This window comes from Rhyacophila brunnea, unplaced genomic scaffold, assembly GCF_057557595.1.
Source record: "Rhyacophila brunnea isolate RB1 unplaced genomic scaffold, BYU_Rbru_1.0 scaffold_8, whole genome shotgun sequence".
Classification (NCBI taxonomy): domain Eukaryota; kingdom Metazoa; phylum Arthropoda; class Insecta; order Trichoptera; family Rhyacophilidae; genus Rhyacophila; species Rhyacophila brunnea.
In genome coordinates, this window is record NW_028233350.1 from 29,621,915 (window position 1) to 29,637,259 (window position 15,345).

General features: G+C 32.4%; 1 protein-coding gene across 1 annotated transcript in view; it reads right to left on the bottom strand.

The window, feature by feature from the left end:
• Trpgamma (Transient receptor potential cation channel gamma) overlaps positions 1-15,345 on the bottom strand; it is a 422,855-nt gene that overhangs the window by 177,064 nt on the left and 230,446 nt on the right. The window lies entirely within an intron of this gene.

A 15,345-nucleotide genomic window follows, 5' to 3' on the forward strand; every position in this document is an offset into this window, starting at 1 on the left:
ACAACGTAATCAAATAAGCCAGCGCACACTGGATTTGACGACGCATTGTGCCCGCCTGCCCCATGATTCATCGTTTTTTGGCTTCTCAGCGATACGAATTATACAACGTAGTCCATTCATTGAACACGGCAAACGAAATTACACTTCTGGCAGCATCGTCGATAGACGGGCGAGAAGCCATTATTTAATATCAGTGAACTCTTTGTTTAGTTATTGCGTGCCAATATTTCGCTGGTATAATTATGTCATCGTGAATATTAATTACAAGCCCCGAGAAATTTAATAATATTTTTATTGCTTTGTTATGAGAGACGCTGATAATAATAATTATTTTGTGCTCCTTGAGCCCCTTATTACATTGGTGAAGGGTAATGCGCGGGTGGGAGGGGGCCTACTTCGTAGAGAGCGCACCGAGCGCCGCGTTGGTGGGCTTTATGCCTTCTGAACAAGATAATCGGCATGTAAATTTTGTTTTCATGGTGTATATAGTTATCGATTTGAATTGGTAGATGGTATAGAAAATTATGCTATCAATTGGAAAAATTAACAAACTTCAGCTGAACCGGAATTGCAGTCCAAAAGTCAACCGATCAACATGTAATTTGTAAGAGTAAAAGTTCAAATCCTTTGTGGTATACCAATCACAATAATTGTGCACAATGCAAACATAAAGAACAATAAACCCAATACAATTATATACTTATAGGTTTTCTTTCGACCATGTCCAATTCTATTAGAATCATATGGGCCTCCGCAGAGTGGGGGTTTGTATTGAAAGATTTTGTTTTTACGAGAAATGGATGTCAGCCACTTGCTCAACCTATTAGGTCCATACTCTGACTCATACACAAATTGAAAAACAATATGTGTACTTGTCAGACCCAGGATTCGAACTTGGGACCCACGACGCAATAGCCCATCGTGGGTGTTATAGATATATGTACGTTAAAAGGTTGTAAAAAACATTAACCTTTATATAAATATATTATGTATTAGTTGTTGGCATTAATGAATATTTTTTTAAATAGTCGAACATTAACGGCCCACGTGCTCCGCGTAGGTCAAAATGGAGATTTTTTAAGGTGTTTTCAAAGCGTGATCCTGGACATTCCTTAAACGTTGTAGATAATCTATTTATACAATTTTGAAGCCTTATTATCCTTTATATTTATTTTAAACATTTGAGGACTGCATAAAGTATTTTTATTACATAAAATAGTATTCTTTTAAACCTCTTGATCTAATGTTTTAGAATATAGTCATATTTCAGTACATCCATGTGCAGTGGTGTTAAGATTTCTTACATTTATTAATTTTTAAATGCATTTATAAAACCAGCCCAAACAACCAACAAACCAAAACAACCAACCGACTAGAGATAGTATTACAAAAAGATGAACTTGTAACACATACCGAGTGAAAGGACTTTAATACGACTATATTTTATATGGGCCTACAAGTAATGGGTAAGTATATTTGATAATATATTGGTTGATCACTTAGTATGCTACCGATTATAATATTATATTTAACAAGCCCCTAAGCACTCAATGTATTAATACATTAACTAAATTCTAAAGCATTTACTGGAAATAGAAGGGGTCGTGAACATTTGTCTTCTTTAGTAAGTATAGAAAGATTCAAATAATAATAAAAAAACTTGATTTTTATCATTATTCATTAGGCAATTATTGTTATAATTATATTTAGATAACAAATAAGATAGTATTTATAGTGGTTTTAAAGGTAAAAGAACATGTTATAAGAAAATAACAAAAAAAGCCGTAGTATATATAAAATCATATTATACTTATCCCTTATAGCGTCTGTATACGTGCATGGATTTACTGGCAGCAATAGTGTGTATTTTAAACTATCGTGACAATAACTGTTTACACGTAAAAGTCCTGACGTCTCTCCAATATCATTCTTCAAGAGTGAGCGAGACACAATCTTATCATTTTATGGTACTATTTGACCGGTTTTATGGTACTATTTGATCGGTTAACCTCAAAATTTGCTCGTAGGTCGTTTTTTTGCCGGCAGATTGATCACTATCGTTTTACTGAGCAGGCACAGATCAAAAAATCCTCAACTGTTGCATGAAAATTCAGAAGCTTCCGAACCTTATTTATTCATGCATGTAATCGTGCAACTGCCGCGATAATACGTAGTGTCAGCAGTAAATCCATGCACGTGTAAACGGGGTATTATTATTCTGTGATTGATCCTGTTGGTTGAAATAAATACATAGTTTATCAAAAGTGTGTTACCAAAAGAGTGTCTAAAGATGAAGAAATTTGATTTTTAAATATGTTTGAATCATTATGTGTAGTACAATTTTTTTTCCATGTTTTTTATAATATTAGATAAATCGAAATTTATGGCTGAAATTTCCGTTTAAAATATACCCAATAATTTATTATTGTGAAGCTATTCTGCCATAATATACGTAAGCTAAGCGTTGCCCTAACTCAGTGATTCTCAAGCTTGTTTCGATGGATTAATCTTTGAAATATTTTGTAAAGTCACGGGAAACCCCTACGTATCTGACACATTCATGTTACACAAGAATAATTTGACAGGGGTAAACAAATACATTTTCACTTTACGTCTATACGGTTCAAACAAAAATGTTGTGTTATAATTTCTAACCACCGTAAACATTCAAAATTCTTCATCGTTTTATAATTATGTAAATGTGGTGATATTTTTTGAAGTTGTCTCATCATATCGAGTACCACGGCATGAAACTTTGCAAAGCATTGCTCTAACTAAATGGCTTATCATGATTGTCAATGTGATAGCGCCAGAATTAAAGTAAAAATTATAGCATAACCCATAAGTTTAACATAAACCCAAGGGACTAAATAGTTTAATACAATAAAATATATATATGTTTCATCACAATTTAGTTTGTGAAAATAGAGATTTATACGATTTACAATATACGCAAGTGTATATATTATTATAGAGGAGGGAAGCGAAAATATTAGAAGCAGATATGAAAAACCTAATTGGCTAGTTCAATACAGAAACAACCCTAAAATCCTCACTTTTTTCTTCTTCCAATATTAATCCCTTGTTTTTTATTTAGTTCTATACGAAATAGGTAATACTATTTTATAATTAAATAGGGGAAAATCCTAATGCTCCATACTAAAAAGAATTATTTGATATCATTCAAGGCACATTCGATATAATTTTTATAAATCGTTTATTTTTCAATTATGAATTAAATATTAAATTTCTACATCGGTGGCACGACTAAGGCCTGTTTTAGACGGGACACCGGTGAGGCACTCGTATATAATAAGGAGGTCTTTGTTTTCGAATAAAGGGGCCATTGTATTATGTTTATGAATGCCCCAGAGCTAATGAGTCGACGCGTGTCCGGTACACTTTTTCGTCGGCCGCTACATTCTCAAACCGCCGATACACTTGTTTTTATTACCGCACCCAGTTTTATGTTCTAATTTATAACGCGAAAGTATGAGTTGACTCATTAGCTCTGGGGCGTCCATAAACATAATATAAAGGCCCGTTTATTCGAATACAAAGGCCTTCTATATTATATCGAGCGCGACACCGGGCTAACCCGAATCCTTATATTTGAACTCAGCATGGAAAAATAAAAGAGCCCTTATAACATATTTTGCCCTTAGATATAAATGGATCTGTCAGGAAATTTCATTCTTTCGTAAACATATGAATGTGGTTGAAATATGAGATTAATCTGTCTACACTGTAAAATGAGTTATTATTGCGTGTTCACAAAATTATTTAATAATAAATATATTATATTTAAAATAAATTATACCCGGACTAATAGCCACGTGTTGGCGATGTCTGCAGTGAGGTTACGTTAGGAGTGATGGAAGGCAATTTGCACAGATCTGATGTGTGGCGTGGCAATCAATATATGTAGGTGACGTGTTTACTCAATATGTCATATTAAATTCTGATTACATATCATCACATTATATAACATTTATTAGAGTATCAATATCCAGGACAAATATGTTCTGCTAAGCAATTTAAAAATACAGAAATTATACAATTAAATAAATATTGTTTTTATTTTTATGTAGGCGTATTTTTTTTCTGATGTGTCTTAAGTAGCGATTCCAATCCCGGGATCCCGAGCTATTTTCGATACCTATGAATCCCGGGATTGATAAACATAATCCCGGGATTTCGGGATTGATTTTTTTTATCAACTTTTATGGAAAATAAAATAAAAGCGAAAATATAACAGAAAAAATACTTTCAATAAATAATAACTATGGTAGAAATAAACTTAGTTTGAATGAAGTTTGATTTATACCCATGTGTAGGTTGTCAATTCATTTTATTTTTTCACATAAATTATTAAAAATCTAATCTAGCTTCGCACTACTAACAAAGTTATTCCACCATGATATCCATACGTTTTACGGCAGTTTCAGATTTGGCTGACTAATTAGATTAATGAAGCGGAAAGGCCATAAGTACGCCATGATTATTTGCTATACTATTTTAAATCTCGCTAATCCATTCATTAAGTTTTTACTATCAGAAACAGCAATCTCCTATTACATTCACATTATTATTTATATTACAATATTATTTACTCCGTTAAACTTGTGTATTTCCAAGATTGAACGTATACATTATTAACAATAAATGTCTTAAATAGTATAAATTATAGATTTATTTTTGACCGATTTTATCAATGTTATTTGTAAATATAAAAATTTTATATAAACAATGGAAAAAATGCCAATCCCGGGACCAGTCCCGGGATCCCGGGATTGTCAAATTGTAATCCCGAAATCCCGGGATCAGAATTTTGGCTCGGGATTGGATTCCCTAGTCTTAATTCTGTTTCTAATAGTCAATGAAAATGCTGCATTATTATTCAGTTTAAAAAAAGCATTAGCATGTGGAATTATGTTAAACCTGATATTTGAGAGAACCTGTGGGTCTATTCTATACTTATCGACCGCTAAAGCGATAAAGTGATAATATTATCAAACTTAGGGTAGATTTGTATCAAAGTATTAGCACATATTGTAACAAAATTACGTGCGTCGGTTATAATTATTGCAATACGTGCTATATTTTAACAGAAACAAGAGAGGTGCTGTTAAAATATAGCACTTTTATTGTAATTGTTACAATAAGTGCTTATACTTTGATACAAACCTACCCTGAGTTTGATAATATTTATCACTTTATCACTTTAACTGTCGATAAGTATAAAATAGACCCACATATGCTGTCTTGGAATTATGGTTAGTATCTGTTGTTAAAATATTGATTCAAAATTGCAAAAGATGGTTGCAAATAATAACGCAATTTGAAAGAACACTTCAGTTGCATATTATGAGGAAATTTCATCGTGAGTAGTGAGTGAATCAGTAGTACGGTAAAACTACAGCATCAGTGGGTCTATTTTACACACAAGGCGGCTATCAGCAGCTATCGACGGTAGTTTATCACATTTATGTATTGATTAAGTTAATTGTTACAATAAGTTTACCGTCTAAACTGTCAAAAAAGTGCTATGTTTTGACATACCTTCTCTTAGGTGTGCTAATTTGTAGAGCGAGATAGACAGTTTTGACAGTTTAAACGGCTAACTTATTGTAACAATTATAATACTCAATACATAAATATGATAAACTACCGTCGATAGCTTACGATAGCCACCTTGTGTATAGAATAAATCCACATAATTATGTCTTATTACCACGTTTTTATTAGCTCGTATTCTTGTTAGTCCAGTACAATTTTTTTCTTCAACTAAATTATTAATAATATATCGTCGTTCTTTTGTAAAAAAGGCGAATTAACCAAAATGCTACTTTACAGGAGGAGGGTTTTTAACTTTTGACATTTATTTGTTTTTTACCTGTAGATGATTATAAATATTTAACAAGTTTATAATAAAGCTTATAAAGAATACTGTCATTATAATAGGTATTATTATATAATATTTTAAAAGGCCTAATATGTCACATTTGCTTTTTATTTCGTAATTTTAATTAATTTAATTTTAGTCGATTATCGTTTTTAAGTACTTTTCTGTGGAGATAAAAATTCACCGTTTTTACACAACAAAGCTAGTGGGGTACATATTGTATTTTCATTAAAATCTCGATTTCGCCAAAATGGCTATGGAAATCAATATAAAATGTCAAAATAACATTTCAGTATTCTATATTTATTCAGTATTTTTATCAAGTACAAAAAAAAGTATTTATTAATACATAGAATTGTCAAGTTTATATTATGATTAAACAAAAAATTTAAAAACGTGGTATATAAAAAGTTATTTTTATCTTGTAATTATTTATATATTTACAAGACAAGACAAGAAGATAATTATTTATAAGACCATACTCCCGAAATTACATCCTGGGAAGTAACCCATGCTTTAAATTACATGAAAAGTGGGAAAGCCCCCGGGGAAGACGGTTTAACGATAGATATCCTCAAAAAAGCAGGAAAGGATGCAAATGAAGTACTTGCACAATTGTTCACAGCCTGCATATGCAAAGAGGATGTCCCAGAGGTATGGAAAAATGCCAGCATTGTCATTCTTCACAAAAAAGGTGACAGAGAAGACCTAGCAAATTATCGTCCAATAAGTCTACTCCCTATTCTCTACAAGACGTTCACAAAAATTCTCTCAAACCGTCTGCAAAAGGTACTAGACGAGAACCAACCGAGAGAACAAGCCGGATTTAGAGGAGGATACAGCACTATGGACCATATCCAAGTCGTCAGAGAAATCATAGAGCGGTACCAGGAATACAAACTGCCACTATGCATGGGTTTTATAGACTATGAGAAGGCGTTTGATTCGATAAAGAAATGTTCAATACTCGACGCACTCAGAAAACAAGGAATCCCTGGACGCTATATAAATATTTTCAATAATATATACAGTAGCGCAACAGCATCTGTAAATCTCCATAAACCATCGCGCAGATTTCCTATCAGCAAAGGAGTCCGACAAGGTGATACAATCTCACCTAAACTATTTACAGCTACCCTTGAAGACTTATTCAGGCAACTTGACTGGAATGACAAAGGGATCCCCATAAATGGAGAATACCTGAGTCATCTGCGCTTTGCCGATGACATAGTAATTTTCTCGCAAGACTCAGAAGACCTCCAAAGCAGAATGCAGGAACTCGCTGAAGTAAGCAACAAAGTAGGTTTGAAAATAAATGTAACAAAGACGAAAGTCATGTTCAACTGCTTTGCAGGCCAAAAAGAGATCCTCATCAATGGCACTCAGCTCGAACAGGTGAAAAGCTACATCTATCTGGGACAACAAGTATCTATAGATGGATGTATATTTGATGAAATTGTTCGCAGAGTAAAGCTAGGCTGGAGTGCTTTTGGCCGCCTGAATAATGTCTTCAAAAGTGACCTTCCACTGTGCCTAAAGCGCAAAGTGTTCAACCAGTGTGTGCTTCCCGTGATGACATATGCGTGTGAAACATGGACCCTAAGTAAAAGAGAGATCCAGAAACTTAGAGTAGCACAACGTGGTATGGAGAAGTGCATGCTGGGCATAACGCGAAAGGACAAAAAGAGGAATGAGTGGATAAGGAAGCAGACAAGGGTTTGCGATGTAATAGAGTTTATTAAAAGCCTTAAATGGAGATGGGCTGGACACATAGCTCGAAGAAGAGACAATCGTTGGACAAATCTAGTCATCCAGTGGTATCCAAGAAGTACAAAACGTCCACAAGGTAGACCTAGAGGCCGCTGGATCGATGAAATGATAAAGTTCTGCGGAAGTACGTGGCAACGCAATGCACAGGACCGAGAGAAGTGGAAGCAACTTGAAGAGGCCTTCATCCAGCAGTGGATAGATTCAGGCTGATGATGATGATGATGATGATTTAAAATACTGTAATGTTAGATTTATAATTATATTATTTAAATAATAAAAAGAATGAACAATACATGACAAATAATTATATTTACCATGACATAACCTGGAGCTATGAAATCACATCCGAGAAGACTTTGTCTGTAGTTAAGTACAAATAGTTCTAACCGCCGAAACGTATTATCGATAATAGGCAAGTCAGTTACAGGTCGATTGGCAGATTAAAACTTGGTTGAACCGTGTTAACAAGAAAACTAGGGCGGCCGGTGCAGACACATACAATATGAACAGTGACGTCTCGTGGGGGTAGGCAGATTGAGCGTGGCTTGTGAGCGGCAGTTACTCGAAGGGTGGCAAATCGAGGAGAATCATTATATATATATTATACAGAAATATATACCTTAACTTAGTAATAATGGAAATATCTTTCCATAAAAAAAATCACCTCACTGCTTGGAAACAAAATGTATTAATTAACATAAAAGATTTAACAAGACTGTAATTTTTCGTCGGGTTCGCGATTTCTAGTTTACTTTCATTGTCCTTAGACGTCACGTCCTTGATGACCAGCAATGACGTGTGCAGATTTGCGAATTATATTTGGATTATAGGTAGTGTTACATTCCTAAATGGTCCCCATTTGGGGATGTCTCTGTGAATCTGGGGAAGCCCAAATCGGTACCAAACCGACAAATAGTAAGGGTTGATCACGAAAATAAATAATAATAAAGCCGGCAATGCTGTAAATTGCAGCCGTTTAAAAATATCTGAAACGTCGCCATTGTCGCCGTTTTTTGACAGCACTTTCCGCTGAAAGCGAAACATAAAATGGCGGACAATACGCGGCAGACGGCCAGACAGTAAACATTGTTAACTCGCGCTACGCATAAAGTAAATTATAAAAAATGTAACCATTAGTAGATATTAACGTAAATAAACCTCGCCGTTTCCACCGCAATTCTGGTGTGTTATTTGTCCACCTCCAAGTCCTGAATCCAGACGAAAGTCCATACAAAGAAGCAAAGTGAAAGCGTGCTTACCACTTTCGAAAATGGAGGGAAATTATAGTAGGTACATAAGTACTTACCTAATTAATTTATCCAAATATTTTTGCCAATCATTCGAGAGTTTTGAACGTTGTCAGGTGTATTTTTAAATGTATCTGAAACTGTGGACCCGCAATATTGTTTATTGAAGTTATAGATGGCATTTAAATTAGATTTAGTGGTATTTTATTAGTAATGTATCCATACAACACATTTCTTAGATAGGTCCTGAAAGGATAAAAATATGGTGCGACTCTTTGGCGCTGTCTAGGGGCGGCATTTTATCTAGGAACGTCACTGAATATGAAGGATACTGCCGCAGGATGTGGTATTCTTGGAGAGACTTACTTGAGTTGCCAAGTATTTTTTATTAAAGTTGATAATCACAAGTATCTAACAAAGATAATATATATTATGTCACGAGAGACAAAAGTTAAAAAAAAATAGCTTGAGAAAAAAAATATATCTTCGAACATCAGAAAATAAAGTACTAACTATTACGATTTCAACAAATATCAATAGGTCTAAAGATAGACATATCCAACGTAGATATGGTCTGCGAATATGTTTATCTTGGGTCGAGCATCTCTAATAAAAGTGGATGCGAAGCTGACATAAAAAGGAAAATAGCAATGGTAAAAATGCAATAGCGGAACCGTTACCAATTTGGAAGAGTAAAAACATAACCAAAGCGACTAAAAGGCGTCTTGTAAGATATATTCTTCATTTACATATTAAGGCTATACCTCAGTTGAGGCATGGTCTAAAAAGATCGTGGCTAGACGATGCGCGGATTGCGAGTCGCGGGTGCAAATGACGCATTCCGAACGAAATATAATTTGTCTCTTTATTAATTAATTAGTTAATGTTTTGTTTATTGTTCTATTAGTAACAATAATAATATATTCATTGACATGTTTTCTTTTTCAAGTAAATTGGTAACATTTTTAGTCATCTTTAGACGATTTAAGAATTAATACTCCCGTCGCCATCACAAAACAAATTGACGTATTGACACCTCGACGTTCTTTCTTCGAATGCCAGCGATTCCAAAATTTCGTCGCGCCTATAGTTGAAAATTATTTTCCGTTTCACTGATGTATCGTCTTAAGGCAAAAAAAACTAGACTTATATGAAATGTCGTAATGCAGCCTGGAGGTGGATGCTAAGAGTTTCCTGGGTTGTGATAATCAACTGGAAAAGAGAGGGCGGGTGTAATGAACTGATTTTCAAATAATAATATTAAGGGCGCCAAAGCTCATACATACAGTGTGTAAAAAAATCTCATGCCGGAATATAAATTTATTGTTCGGTCAAGCGACATTAATTTTCTTTGTTCTATATTCAAATTTCAAAGTGTCAGCAATGGCGGCGGGAAAAATAACGATGAGACAAAAAATAATATTAATATGCAGTAGATTATAAAAAGCCGCTTTAAAGCACAATTTATTATGTAACAGTTGATAATAAATCATAAAGAGGTGTTATTGACGCTCTTTGTTAAAAAAATGTGTTTTGCGAGAAATTTGTTTGAAAAATTACACGGAGCGTACACGATAAACAAAACCACCACAGTAGGTATATATAGACAAGGAGTTTTGGTATATCTATACCAGTGATGTACATTTTTTTGTTAGCAGGACCATTTTATATTTAGGTGTTGCTATACAACAGTGGACACATCTATAACTATAGAAAAAATAAATATACATGTTTGTACGAAGATTTCGATACAATTTCAGTTACAACTTGTTACATAGTAATCCGATCAATGTCTTAAACGTGCGATCATTATTATTTAAATAAACTCACATTATATGCGCCGCTCATCAAGTTATTATGAGAGTAATATAATTACAATATACAAAGGCCAATTACCGTAGGTATGATATTATTAATTAGTGTTTACTGATAAAAGAATTTTTTCGCATATTTAATTTAGTTTAGTTTCAGAAATAGACCAGGTTAAATCGGAGGCTATTACGTGGATTGATGCCCTTCCGGTTCCTCTGTAACTTGTTATATGGATAGTTATATAGTTTTTATTTTATGATTTTTTTTTCGAATGTGTTTATTATTTTTGACAAAATGTTTTTATTTTGTTTAGTATGCTGTGCAATATGTGACATAACGGGGTGTTGGTTGCGCGCCACAGGCAAATTTATATTTATTTGAACTGTATATTATGATTACAATAATGTGGAATGACGATCACTTAATATCATAATAGTAATATAACCAAAGACAGTCATTAGTATAATATACCAATAAACTTTGTTGCATTATTTACCACGACTACAGATTCAAGTTTACCTCATTAATCTTTGTCTTGGATTACGTAGAAATAAACAGGCAACACTCTCCACCTCCACCTTTATCTAGAACCTAGGTAATGAATGGCGACTGTGATTTGTAAAAAAAACACCGCCAAATTTCGTCGACCCATTCAACGATAATCATTTTCCTTTTATCCGAAAATATTCTCAAGATATGTTGAAAATGAAAAAAAATGTGAATATTATGTTAAATATATTTTGTCAATATGGCACCCTATCCTTTCTCGACGTTTTATGTCATAAAGTAGTAGGCATATTGGCATATTGAAAAAAAAAAGTTATTGCATTTTTCTAAAATGTTCTGAACTGGTTGGTGCATTATAATTTTAATTTAATGTCCACTGAAATTTATTCAGTAAATTAATAATATAATTGGTTCGATAACATTTGATATTGAAGTTTGATTATGTTACCTTACAGAACACCGTGTTTTAAATTGAAATATGTGAAAAGGAAGAAATTAAAATAAAAAAATAGGTTACCTACTGTATATTAATATACTCTTATAAAATTTTAATTATAGGTCTTATGGTATTGTTGATGTTACAGTAGAAAAACTATTCCTCAAATTCCAATGACCATAGCGTAGAAATGCGTAGGTGTCTATATGGTAAATTTAATAGTGAAAGAAAGGTTAACAAAAAGAAAAGTTATTTGTTAAGCAGAGTTAAAATTCGTTTGGTCATAATATTATGGGCAATTCGAAAATCCGCCAATCCTAAATTTACATGGAAACCCAATTAACGAGAACTTTTATTCAAATTTATTTAAAAATCACTTTGTGCTATGGAAAATGCTTTTGAGGGCTATGCGGTGATTCGTAAAGTATATTGAATTACATACACTGTATTTAAAATGTAAAACTGAATCAATCGTGACATAAAAATAATACTTTTAAGAATAGAATTACTACATCATATTTTATTATGATACAATAATATATTTCAATAAAATAAATGAAATATAAAAACGTAATATACCTACAATCTAAGATTTTAACCAATTAATATGACATACTTTAGATGAAAACAAACGATTCAATTAAAACCTGAAACGATATCGTAATACTAATATTAGTTCTTTTAGCTTTGATTTTATAATAATATAAATATTAATATGTAACTATTGAATATTATGTCAAATAAGGTTAATTAAATATAATACTACATAAAGCACTCTGTTTTGGTATTTTTAAGTAATAATACATTTAATATTCTAAATGTATATTCCTTTATATACCAGCACAGGAAGAGACAGCATTGTAAATCTATTTAAGGGTGGTACTTTGCGTAAGGATGTCACTGATTATATGGGAGTTCATTACCCCGGATGTATGCCATTCAAGTTGATAGAGTTCACCAAACTCACGGATAGAAAGGCTTCCTTGATTTTATCCGGAGATAATATCATCTATCTGGGATTCTAGATAAAGTTGAAGTGTATATTTCTGTATCTAGTGTTGTGATTTTCAATAAAAAATATGGATGTCATATATTTATGATCGGCAGAATATATGATTGGCAATAATATCTTAAAGTTATAAAGATTACGGTTTTCCAATCCCTTCTTATTTAATAATAATAACAACAAAGAGTGAGTCGCGAAAGTTTGATAAGTTTCCATAATAATGGATAAAAGTTGTATGAAAGAAGGTTCGATTCTGGCGTAAGTTTTTTTTTCAGGGGTCACCGACCCCGCCTTATTGGCCGAACGAGAGGTCGGATGCGGTTTTCTTTTGATTCTTTAAGGGTACTTTAGTTCCGTCTATTCAAAAGTTTCCCTGCGGAAGTATATACTTCAAGTTTTTCTCCTTTATTGATATACTTTGCTGGCTTCACGGCGTACTTAACAAAGTGCTGCACTAGGAAAACGTAGGTAATTCGTCACAAAAATCATACTGGTTTCGGTTATTGAATAATACTATAACGTAAAAAGAGATTTTTAAGTAAAAGATTTTTGTAAATAAAGGGGTAACTTTTCCATTGTTATAATTTATAAAATTTTCTTTTTAAAGTTATTTTAAAAACTCTGAAATCAATTGTAAGTCTTTAAAAGTCTTCACGTTCTCTCTACAACGTTAATGATTTATAACAAACTATCAGAATGAACAGAATAAAAACATTATTATCTCTCAAATCTTAGTAGAACCGACTTTATAATAATTAAAATAAAACACACAATAAATTCTTCATATAGACAATTTAATAATCTGGATGTTTTCGTCATTTTAACTATAAATAATTAGGTAAATGATAACAATTAGTAATTTATCTAGATATGAAGACCATGGCCCCCACATCCTGAAACGGGCCTCCGGGCTAGGATTTTTTGAGGGTCCCCCTACCTATCGTTAAATACAAAGGCAGTGTGATGCTCTACAGTAGCATTTTCCAAATGGTGTACGCGGTAAAATTAATGTGTATATTTTTGTATATTTTAATGTATCCATTTGAATTATGGAGTTATCGAGTATCGATACATATTAAAAAATTGTATCATACAACCACAATCTTAAATAATAACAGTATTCAAGAAAAATAGCACCGCAGGCGACTTTTTTACCATTAGAAAGATTTTGTGATGAGTGTTGTTTATATCACTAATTTGGTCGACTCGCCACGCCGGGCCCTTCCTGAGCCCGGGCCTCTAGGCTAGAGCCCTGTCAGCCCCACCTTTGTGGGCGCCATGATGAGGACTATCTAAATACAACATTTCTCTGTTTATAAACGGGTAATGAACTCCTGTAACGTATTTTACTACAAAAATGAATTATTATAATATTATGTTAGTCGGTACAGAGGCAGTTTGGTGGTATACCACTAGCCTAATTTTCTAACTGTCTAAAAAATAAAGTATACCTACATATATTATTTTTAAAATTAAGTGTTAGTATGAAAATGTTAAAAACATGATGATAAAAAAATATGTAATACAACATCACAAAGGTCAGGAAGTGTTGTTTATTATTATCTTATTTAACGGTTTAAAATGTCTGTGAAATAAATAATATATCATATTTGAAATAATTTATGTAAACGTGTGTTGTTCCCGATTTTCAATACAAAAATGTTTGGCGAAAGATTTTCTATTTGGGAGTTGTCGGCCTACTGAGATTTTTTCCTTTTCCAATCCATCCATAAATATGTGGATTAGTATTTTTGGTTAAATATAAAGTAAACGAATGTATAGTAATAATAGGTATAAATGTGACATTCAGATTCAAATTCAGACATTATTTTTATTAACTAGATATATATAAATATTGAGTAGTTTTCCGTGAAATTAACTGATGGAATCAAGACAATTATAACAATTTTCGGTATACCAATTTAACATGCATACCAATTTTATATGCAGTATTATATAGATTTCTCCTTTAAAATATATTTTTAACCAAAAATGTTGATTAAGCAATGTTAAATATAATTAGATAATTAAAATCAGATAAATCTAAATTCTCAATTTGACGAAGAACTTAGCCCCTTTTAAATAAAATCTCACCATTGCTACATAATTTGAATATTAACAAGAAAAAAATATTTTATATCAATTAACAAAGTGTATCTAGGAGGAGGAAGCCGTTACTGATAATAACTAAATTTGTAGGATTAAGTACTATATCTTGTGCTTTATTTTAATCAGGAAAATTCATCTTATAATCTTTAAGCTTGATAAATGTTTATATTTCAATGTATTAAAAATAATTTCGACTTAAGCTTTTCTATGCTTAGATAATATTATAAGAAACGGCAGTCCATAAAACAGTAATTTAATTTATTGAAAAGTATTTTATGATTATTTTACGCTATATATTTTCGGTTTGCGGATTCTCAATGATAAAGCTTATACTGGAGTTAAATTTGTGCAAATTCCCGAGTTGATTTAGCGCTGTGGTGTCATTAGCATCTAAAACAGTAGACTGTATTGTGAGTTGTCTATAATTATGTAGCCATACACTGTGGAATATCTGAAACCTCTAATATAGTACTACATTTAACAATTTTATATTTTAAATGGAGCTAAAAACTTTAAAATGATACACCGACTCTTTACAAATTTTTATAAACTT